Below are 9,602 nucleotides of genomic sequence, written 5' to 3'. Positions count from 1 at the left end.
ATTTGCCACCGGGCGGTGGGGATCCCCAGTGGAGGGCTCTCTACGCGGGAGTCCTCCCCCTTTCTCTCGGGGATCTGGGGTGGAGGGTGCTGCACGCAGCAGTCCCCTGCAACCGCAGATTGCGGTGGTTCACGGACTCCCAGCCCAACTGCTTGTTCTGTGGCGCTGTGGAGTCCGTGGACCATGTATATATTGGGTGTGGGCGTTTGCACTCCCTTTTTGATTTCCTTAAAAACCTTCTCCTCTGTTTTTGGCTGCACTTCAGTCCCACGCTCCTGATCTTTGGGCACCCGGTACGGAGGAAGGAGGGCAGGTCTGAAGACCTCCTCGTGGGTCTGCTCCTGGGCCTGGCCAAGCTGGCCATCAACAGGTCCAGGCAGCGGGCCGTGGAGGGGGTCGTTAGGGCCGACTGCCTGCCCCTCTTCCGCGGTTATGTTAGAGCCCGGGTGTCCTTGGAGAAGGAGCACGCGGTGTCCACCAACACCCTGGAGTTGTTCAGGGAGAGGTGGGCGCCGCAGGGAGTGGAGTGCATCATTTCTCCCTCCAACTCTATTTTGATTTAGTCCCTACCCTCCCCTTCACTGTTTTGATCACACAGCACTGCCCTTTGATGTGAAGGGCAGTGTTTGTCACTGGCCACCCGGGTGTTTTCCTATATTCCTGGTGGTGGAAATTGAATAAAGATTGGTGCACTTTGTGTCTTTCACTGTGTCTCACACCTGCACACACACACCATGGGTGCTGGGGATAAAATAAGCACTACCGCAGTTAGGTGGTAGTGTAGGGTAAGGAAAAAAAAAAAAAAAAGAAAAGAAAAAAGAAAAAAAAAAAAAAAAAAAAATAAATCCCCCGGGTCTCTCTGGGGAAGAGGTACCGGCCCCTGGAGGGGAGAGACACTCCAGCAGCGTGCCAGTGGCGCTGCCCCTCTCCAGGGGACGAACCAACGGTGCCCCACGACTGTCCCGCACCACGGCCCGACTTAGCAAAACCCCCAGGGGCTGCAGCAGGGCCTCCTGCTGCCTCGACTCCTCCGGCCCCTGGGGAGGACCTTAACAACCACGAGGGCCGTGGTGCGGGCGACGACGGAGGACCCTCTGCTGGGTCGAGGAGGGTGTTATCCTCGCTCCTCCCTCCCAGACTGTTTTTCTGGGGGCCTTGACCCTGGGGGATGACCTTTTCCTGGGGGATGACCTTTTCCCCGAGGAGCCAGGCATCCCGGTGTCGGGAGAGGAGCGGGACCCCGAGCCTCTGCCGCCCGACGACCCGAACTCGGGGCGTTCCGGGAAGGGGTGCGCCGAGGAAGGTACCGCCGGTGACCCTGGGGGTGGGGTCGCCGGGGGTTTGAGGCCGGTTGGCGGCGCCGGACCAGCCCCCATTCTCTCGGTGGGGGAGGGGTCGGTGACCGAGGGCGACCTCCCGGAGGAGGGTTCGGGATCGGTGGCGGACACCGGGGACGACGCGGACTCCGTCTGCAGTGACTTTTTTGAGTCCCGGGTGCCCCCCACCGATCTCTCCCTCATCCCCCTCGAGGAACTCCGGGAATTTGTCGAGGAAACTCGGAGTCGCCGGGATAGAGCCCAACTGGCGCTCGACCGCTGGAGCTCTTTTGAGAAAGTTTACTGGTCGGCCCTCGCTGCCCGCCAGGCGCCTGGGCTCGATGTCAATGAGCGAAAGCGAGTCAGGAACTTCCTGGGAGCACTCCTGGTGAGGGCGAGGGACTTCAGTGCCCCTCCCTCGTCCTCCCTGTAAATATATACACGGGTTTGTTAATTGTACTGGTGGTGGTTGCACAACGCTTCCGACATGGAGACAACTATAGCCAGCCTCAACATCAACGGCAGCAGGGAGTCGCAGCGCAGATTCCAGACCCTCTCGGTCCTTCGGGACGGGAGGTATGCGGTGTGCTTCCTGCAAGAAACCCACACTACCCCGGGAGACGAAGCCACCTGGCTCCTGGAGTGGCGAGGGGGGGTCTACATGAGTCACCTCACCCGCAGATCTGGCGGGGTGGCTATCCTGTTGGCCCCGCATTTTCAGCCGGAGATCTTGGGGGTCAGGGAGCCAGTGCCAGGCCGTTTGCTTCACCTGACGGTTCGGCTGGGGGGCGCGGTGCTTCACTTGGTGAACGTCTACGCTCCCCCGGCCGGGCCGAGGCAAGCGAGCTTCTTCCAAGAAGTGTCCGCTCATCTCGCTTCCATCGACGAGGGCCAGTGCGTCGTCCTCGGGGGAGATTTTAATTGCGTCCTCGAGGGCAGGGACCACGGCGGTGCCCGCACTGACCGCGCGTCAGGGAAGAGGTTGGGGGACTTGGTCAAGTCCTTCGACCTGGTGGACGTCTGGCGGAATCTCCATCCCGACTCCATCGCCTTCACCTTCGTGAGGCCTGGGGTCGGAGTGTCCAGAATCGACCGCCTGTACGTTTCGCGGGCGTACGCCTCCTGTTTCCCGAAGGCCTCCATGCGGCAGGTGTCGTGCACGGACCACCACCTGGTGTGGGCGGAACTCCTTCCGTTCGGCGCCAGGCTCGGCTCCGCGTACTGGCACTTTAACAACCTGCTGCTGGAGGACGAGCGGTTCCGGGACTCGTTTCGTCGCTTCTGGGCCGGCTGGAGAAGGAAGCGGGGAAGCTTCCCCTCCCTGAGGCTATGGTGGGACGTGGGCAAGGCTCACGTCCGCGTCTTCTGTCAGGAGTACGCGAGGGGGTCGACGAAGAGGCGGAAATCCAGGATCGGGGAGTTGGAGAGGGAGTTGCTCGACCTGGAGTCACGCCTCGGTCAGCCCGACGCGGACCCGGCCCTGCGCGGGGTGTACGAAGAGAAGAAGGCCGCGCTCCGGGACCTGCAGCTCGTCGGGGCTCGGGGCGCGTACGTGAGGTCGCGGATCCAGCTCCTCCAGGACCTGGACCGCGGCTCCCCCTTCTTCTACTCGCTGGAAAAAAGGCGTGGCACCCGTCAGCAGCTCCTTGTGCTGCTGGCCGACGACGGGTCCCTCGTCTCGGATCCGGAGGGCGTCAGGGCCCACGTCCGAAACTATTACACAGCCCTGTTCTCCCCGGATCCGTCCAGCGAGGATGCTCGCAGAGTTCTGTGGGAGGACCTGCCGCAGCTCGGCCCGGAGGACGCCGGAAGGCTCGACGCTCCCGTCACTTTGGAGGAGCTGACCGGCGCCCTCGACCGGCTCTCGAGGGGCAAAACCCCGGGGCTGGACGGGCTGACTGTGGAGTTCTTCAGGGCGTTCTGGGACGTCCTGGGGAGCGACTACGCACAGGTCCTGGGGGAGTGTTTAAATGCCGGACAGCTGCCCCTTTCTTGGCGCAGGGCGGTCATCGTCCTGCTGCCAAAGAAGGGGGACCTTCGTTCCTTAAAGAACTGGCGTCCGGTCTCCCTCCTCGGCACGGATTACAAAATCTTCGCCAGGGTGTTGTCTTCTCGCCTGGCCTCCGTGCTGGCCCACATGATCCACCCGGACCAGTCCTACACGGTCCCGGGCCGGAGGATACACGATAACGTCCACCTGGTCCGGGACCTGATCCATTTCTGTCGACGGGCTGGTCTGCCGAGCGCCTTCCTGTCTCTCGACCAGGAGAAGGCGTTCGACAGGGTCGATCACGAGTACCTGCTCGGGACTCTGCGGGCATTCGGGTTCGGGGCGCAGTTCGTCGCCCGGATCCGACTTTTGTACGCCGCCGCAGAGTGTCTGGTTAAAGTTAACGGGTCCCTGACGGCGCCCCTTCGCTTCGGGAGAGGAGTGCGTCAAGGCTGCCCCCTGTCCGGCCAGCTGTATTCCCTGTGCGTGGAGCCTTTCCTGCGCCTCTTGCGGAGGAGGTTGTCGGGGCTGGTTCTGCGCGGCGCGGGCACGGGGGTGGTCCTCTCGGCCTACGCCGACGACGTGCTCCTCACTTTCACCGACCCGGCTGACCTGGGGAGGATGCGCGAGTGCCAGGCCGTGTACTCGGCGGCGTCTTCCGCCAGGATCAACTGGGCCAAATGTTCCGGACTACTGGTCGGCCCGTGGCGGGTGGACTCTCTGCCGGAGGAGTTACGGGGGTTCAGCTGGAGTACCACCCATCTCCTCTACCTGGGGGTCTACCTCAGCCCGGCTGAGGAATCCTGGCCGGCCAACTGGCAGGAGCTGGAGGCCAAAGTCTCGGCTCGCCTAGGCCGCTGGACAGGACTGCTCCGAGTGCTATCTTACAGGAGTCGAGTGCTGGTCATAAACCAGCTGGTGGCCGCCATGCTGTGGTACCGGCTGGTCACTTTGGTCCCTCCTCTTGGCTTTGTCGCTGGCATCCAGAGAACGTTGGTCGATTTCTTCTGGGACAAAAAGATGCACTGGGTCGCCGCGCAGGCTCTGAGTCTCCCTATTGAGGAGGGCGGTCAGTCGCTGGTGTGCGCCCGCACCCAGGTCGCGACGTTCCGCCTTCAGACCTTGCGGCGATACCTTTACGTCGAGCCTCCTCCTAGATGGTGCGCCCTGGCGACGTATTTTTTCCGCCAGGTGCGTAACCTCAACTACGACACGCAGCTCCTGTTCGTCGACCGTGACGGTTTGCAGGTCGCCCTCAAGACGCTGCCTGTCTTTTACCAGGACCTGATCACTGTCTGGAACATGGTCGAATCGCGTCGCGCCTACCCTCCGGCTGGAGTAGCGGCTGTCGTCAGGGAGCCGTTGCTCAGGAATCCGCACCTCCGTACTCGCGGGTTCGAGTGGCTGTCGGAGGAGAGGGCCGCGGCGGCGAGGGTGACCAGGGTCGGGGACGTGCTGGGTGCCGGGGGCCTGGGCTGGACGCTGCCGCAGGACATAGCAGGCAGGGCGGCGGTAGACGTCCAGTACGTGGCCACCGCCATCCGACGCCTCAAAACGGCGGTGCTCGGACCCGACGTAGTACACCAGTTGGAGGACGCTCAGGTGTGCGGTGGGATCCCGTCCGAGCTCACCCCAGCCCGGACGGAATTTCACATTGGCCCCAAGGTCCCGTACTTCCCGCGGGAGCCTGTGCCCCACAACCTGAGCCGCCTCCGAAATTTTAACTTTGTTTTGTTTCGGGAGGTGAAAAGGAGAGCCCTGTACCGACTGCTGCTGCACACCATCCACCTCTTCTCCCTCATCCACCGTCCGGACACGCCTTGGCGTGCCCATTTGCCACCGGGCGGTGGGGATCCCCAGTGGAGGGCTCTCTACGCGGGAGTCCTCCCCCTTTCTCTCGGGGATCTGGGGTGGAGGGTGCTGCACGCAGCAGTCCCCTGCAACCGCAGATTGCGGTGGTTCACGGACTCCCAGCCCAACTGCTTGTTCTGTGGCGCTGTGGAGTCCGTGGACCATGTATATATTGGGTGTGGGCGTTTGCACTCCCTTTTTGATTTCCTTAAAAACCTTCTCCTCTGTTTTTGGCTGCACTTCAGTCCCACGCTCCTGATCTTTGGGCACCCGGTACGGAGGAAGGAGGGCAGGTCTGAAGACCTCCTCGTGGGTCTGCTCCTGGGCCTGGCCAAGCTGGCCATCAACAGGTCCAGGCAGCGGGCCGTGGAGGGGGTCGTTAGGGCCGACTGCCTGCCCCTCTTCCGCGGTTATGTTAGAGCCCGGGTGTCCTTGGAGAAGGAGCACGCGGTGTCCACCAACACCCTGGAGTTGTTCAGGGAGAGGTGGGCGCCGCAGGGAGTGGAGTGCATCATTTCTCCCTCCAACTCTATTTTGATTTAGTCCCTACCCTCCCCTTCACTGTTTTGATCACACAGCACTGCCCTTTGATGTGAAGGGCAGTGTTTGTCACTGGCCACCCGGGTGTTTTCCTATATTCCTGGTGGTGGAAATTGAATAAAGATTGGTGCACTTTGTGTCTTTCACTGTGTCTCACACCTGCACACACACACCATGGGTGCTGGGGAAAAAATAAGCACTACCGCACTTAGGTGGTAGTGTGGGGGTTAAAGGGGAAAAAAAATAAAGAAAAAAAAAAAAAGAAAAAAAAAGAGAAAAGAAAAAAAAAAAAAAAAAAAAAAAAATCCCCCGGGTCTCTCTGGGGAAGAGGTACCGGCCCCTGGAGGGGAGAGACACTCCAGCAGCGTGCCAGTGGCGCTGCCCCTCTCCAGGGGACGAACCAACGGTGCCCCACGACTGTCCCGCACCACGGCCCGACTTAGCAAAACCCCCAGGGGCTGCAGCAGGGCCTCCTGCTGCCTCGACTCCTCCGGCCCCTGGGGAGGACCTTAACAACCACGAGGGCCGTGGTGCGGGCGACGACGGAGGACCCTCTGCTGGGTCGAGGAGGGTGTTATCCTCGCTCCTCCCTCCCAGACTGTTTTTCTGGGGGCCTTGACCCTGGGGGATGACCTTTTCCTGGGGGATGACCTTTTCCCCGAGGAGCCAGGCATCCCGGTGTCGGGAGAGGAGCGGGACCCCGAGCCTCTGCCGCCCGACGACCCGAACTCGGGGCGTTCCGGGAAGGGGTGCGCCGAGGAAGGTACCGCCGGTGACCCTGGGGGTGGGGTCGCTGGGGGTTTGAGGCCGGTTGGCGGCGGCGGACCAGCCCCCATCCTCTCAGTGGGGGAGGGGTCGGTGACCGAGGGCGACCTCCCGGAGGAGGGTTCGGGGACGATGCGGACTCCGTCCGCAGTGACATTTTTGAGTCCCAGGTGCCCCCCACCGATCTCCCCCTCATCCACCCCTCGAGGAACTCTGGGAATTTGTCGAGGAAACTCGGGGTCGCCGGGATAGAGTCCAACTGGCGCTCGACCGCTGGAGCTCTTTTGAAAAAGTTTACTGGTCGGCCACGCTGCCCGCCAAGCACCTGGGCTTGACATTAATGAGCGAAAGCGAGTCAGGAACTTCCTGGGGGCACTCCTGGTGAGGGCGAGGGACTTCAGTGCCCCTCCCTTGTCCTCCCTGTAAATATGTAGATAGGTTTGTTAATTGTACTGGTGGTGGTTGCACAAAGCTTCCGACATGGAGACGACTATAGCCAGCCTCAACATCAACGGCAGCAGGGAGTCACAGCACAGATTCCAGACTCTCTCGGTCCTTCGGGACTGGAGGTATGCGGTGTGCTTCCTGCAAGAAACCCACACTACCCCGGGAGACGAAGCCACCTGGCTCCTGAAGTGGCGAGGGGGGGGTCTACATGAGTCACCTCACCTGCAGATCTGGTGGGATGGCTATCCTGTTGGCCCCGCATTTTCAGCCGGAGATCTTGGGGGTCAGGGAGCCTGTGCCAGGCCGTTTGCTTCACCTGTCGGTTCGGCTGGGGGGGGGGGGCGTGGAGCTTCACTTGGTGAACGTCTACGCTCCCCTGGCCGGGCCGAGGCAAGCGAGCTTCTTCGAAGAAGTGTCCGCTCATCTCGCTTCCATCGACGAGAACCAGTGTGTCGTCCTCGGGGGAGATTTTAACTGTGTCCTCGAGAGCAGGGACCATGGCGGTGCCCGCACTGGCTGGGCGTCGGGAAAGAGGTTTGGGGACTTGGCCAAGTCCTTCGACCTGGTGGACGTCTGGCGGAATCTCCATCCCGACTCCATCGCCTTCACCTTCGTGAGCCCTGGGGTTGGAGCGTCCAGAATCGACCGCCTGTACGTTTCATGCGCTTACGCCTCCTGTTTTCCAAAGGCCTCCACGTGGCAGGTGTCATGCACAGACCATCACCTGGTGTGGGCGGAACTCCTTCCGTTCGGCGCCAGGCTCGGCTCCGCGTACTGGCACTTTAACAACCTGCTGCTGGAGGACGAGCGGTTCCGGGACTCGTTTCGTCGTTTCTGGGCCGGCTGGAGAAGGAAGCGGGGAAGCTTCCCCTCTCTGAGGCTATGGTGGGACGTGGGCAAGGCTCACGTCCGCGTCTTCTGTCAGGAGTACGCGAGGGGGTCGACGAAGAGGCGGAAATCCAGGATCCGGGAGTTGCTCGACCTGGAGTCACGCCTCGGTCAGCCCAACGTGGACCCGGCCCTGCGTGGGGCGTATGAAGAGAAGAAGGCTGCGGTCCAGGACCTGCAGCTCGTCGGGGCTCTGGGCGCGTAGGTGAGGTCGCGGATCCAGCTCCTCCAGGACCTGGACCGTGACTCTCCCTTCTTCTACTCGCTTGGAAAAAAGGCGTGGCACCCGTCAGCAGCTCCTTGTGCTGCTGGCCGACGACGGGTCCCTCGTCTCGGATCCGGAGGGCATCAGGGCCCACATCCGAAACTATTACACGGCTCTGTTCTCTCCGGATCCGTCCAGCGAGGATGCTCGCAGAGTTCTGTGGGAGGACCTGCCGCAGCTCGGCCCGGAGGACGCCGGAAGGCTCGACACTCCCGTCACTTTAGAGGTGCTGACCGGTGCTCTCGAGGGGCAAGTCCCCGGGGCTGGACGGGCTGACTGTGGAGTTCTTCAGGGTGTTCTGGGACGTACTGGGGAGCGACTACGCACAGGTCCTGGGGGAGTGTCTAAATGCCGGACAGCTGCCCCGTTCTTGGCGCAGGGCGGTCATCGTCCTGCTTCCAAAGAAGGGGGACCTTCATTCGTTAAAGAACTGGCGTCCGGTCTCCCTCCTCAGCACGGATTACAAAATCTTCACCAGGGTGTTGTCTTCTCGCCTGGCCTCCATGCTGGCCCACATGATTCACCCGGACCAGTCCTACACGGTCCCGGGCCGGAGGATACACGATAACGTCCACCTGGTCCGGGACCTGATCCATTTCTGTCGACGGGCTGGTCTGCCGAGCGCCTTCCTGTCTCTCAACCAGGAGAAGGCGTTCGACAGGGTCGATCACGAGTACCTGCTCAGGACTCTGCGGGCATTCGGGTTCGGGACGCAGTTCGTCGCCCGGATCCGACTTTTGTACGCCGCCGCAGAGTGTCTGGTTAAAGTTAACTGGTCCCTGACGGCGCCCCTTCGCTTCGGGAGAGGAGTGTGTCAAGGCTGCCCCCTGTCCGGCCAGCCATATTCCCTGTGCATGTAGCCTTTCCTGCGCCTCTTGCGGAGGAGGTTGTCGGGGCTGGTTCTGCGCGGCGCGGGCACGGGGGTGGTCCTCTCGGCCTACGCCGACGACGTGCTCCTCACTTTCACCGACCCGGCTGACCTGGGGAGGATGCCCGAGTGCCAGGCCGTGTACTCAGCAGCGTCTTCCACCAGGATCAACTGGGCCAAATGTTCCAGCCTACGGGTTGGTCCGTGGCGGGTGGACTCTGCCGGAGGAGTTACGGGGGTTCAGCTGGAGTACCACCCATCTCCTCTACCTGGGGGTCTACCTCAGCCCGCCTGAGGAATCCTGGCCGGCCAACTGGCAGGAGCTGAAGGCCAAAGTCTCGGCTCGCCTAGGCCACTGGACAGGACTGCTCCGAGTGCTATCTTACAGGTGTCGAGTGCTGGTCATAAACCAGCTGGTGGCCGCCATGCTGTGGTACCGGTTGGTCACTTTGGTCCCTTCTCCTGGCTTTGTCGCTGACATCCAGAGAACGTTGGCCCACTTCTTCTGGGACAAAAAGATGCACTGGGTCGCTGCGCAGGTTGAGTCTCCCTAATGAGGAGGGCGGTCAGTCGCTGGTGTGTGTCCGCACCTAGGTCGCGACGTTCCACCTTCAGACCTTGCAGCGATACCTTTTACATCAAGCCTCCTCCTTAGTGGTGCGCCCCGGCGAC

The sequence above is a fragment of the Chiloscyllium plagiosum genome, unplaced genomic scaffold (assembly GCF_037043375.1).
Source record: "Chiloscyllium plagiosum isolate Xiang-an unplaced genomic scaffold, Cpla_swu_hap1 HiC_scaffold_21, whole genome shotgun sequence".
NCBI classification, from domain to species: domain Eukaryota; kingdom Metazoa; phylum Chordata; class Chondrichthyes; order Orectolobiformes; family Hemiscylliidae; genus Chiloscyllium; species Chiloscyllium plagiosum.
The sequence above is the reverse complement of the archived record's forward strand: the minus strand, read 5'-3'. Positions refer to the sequence as shown.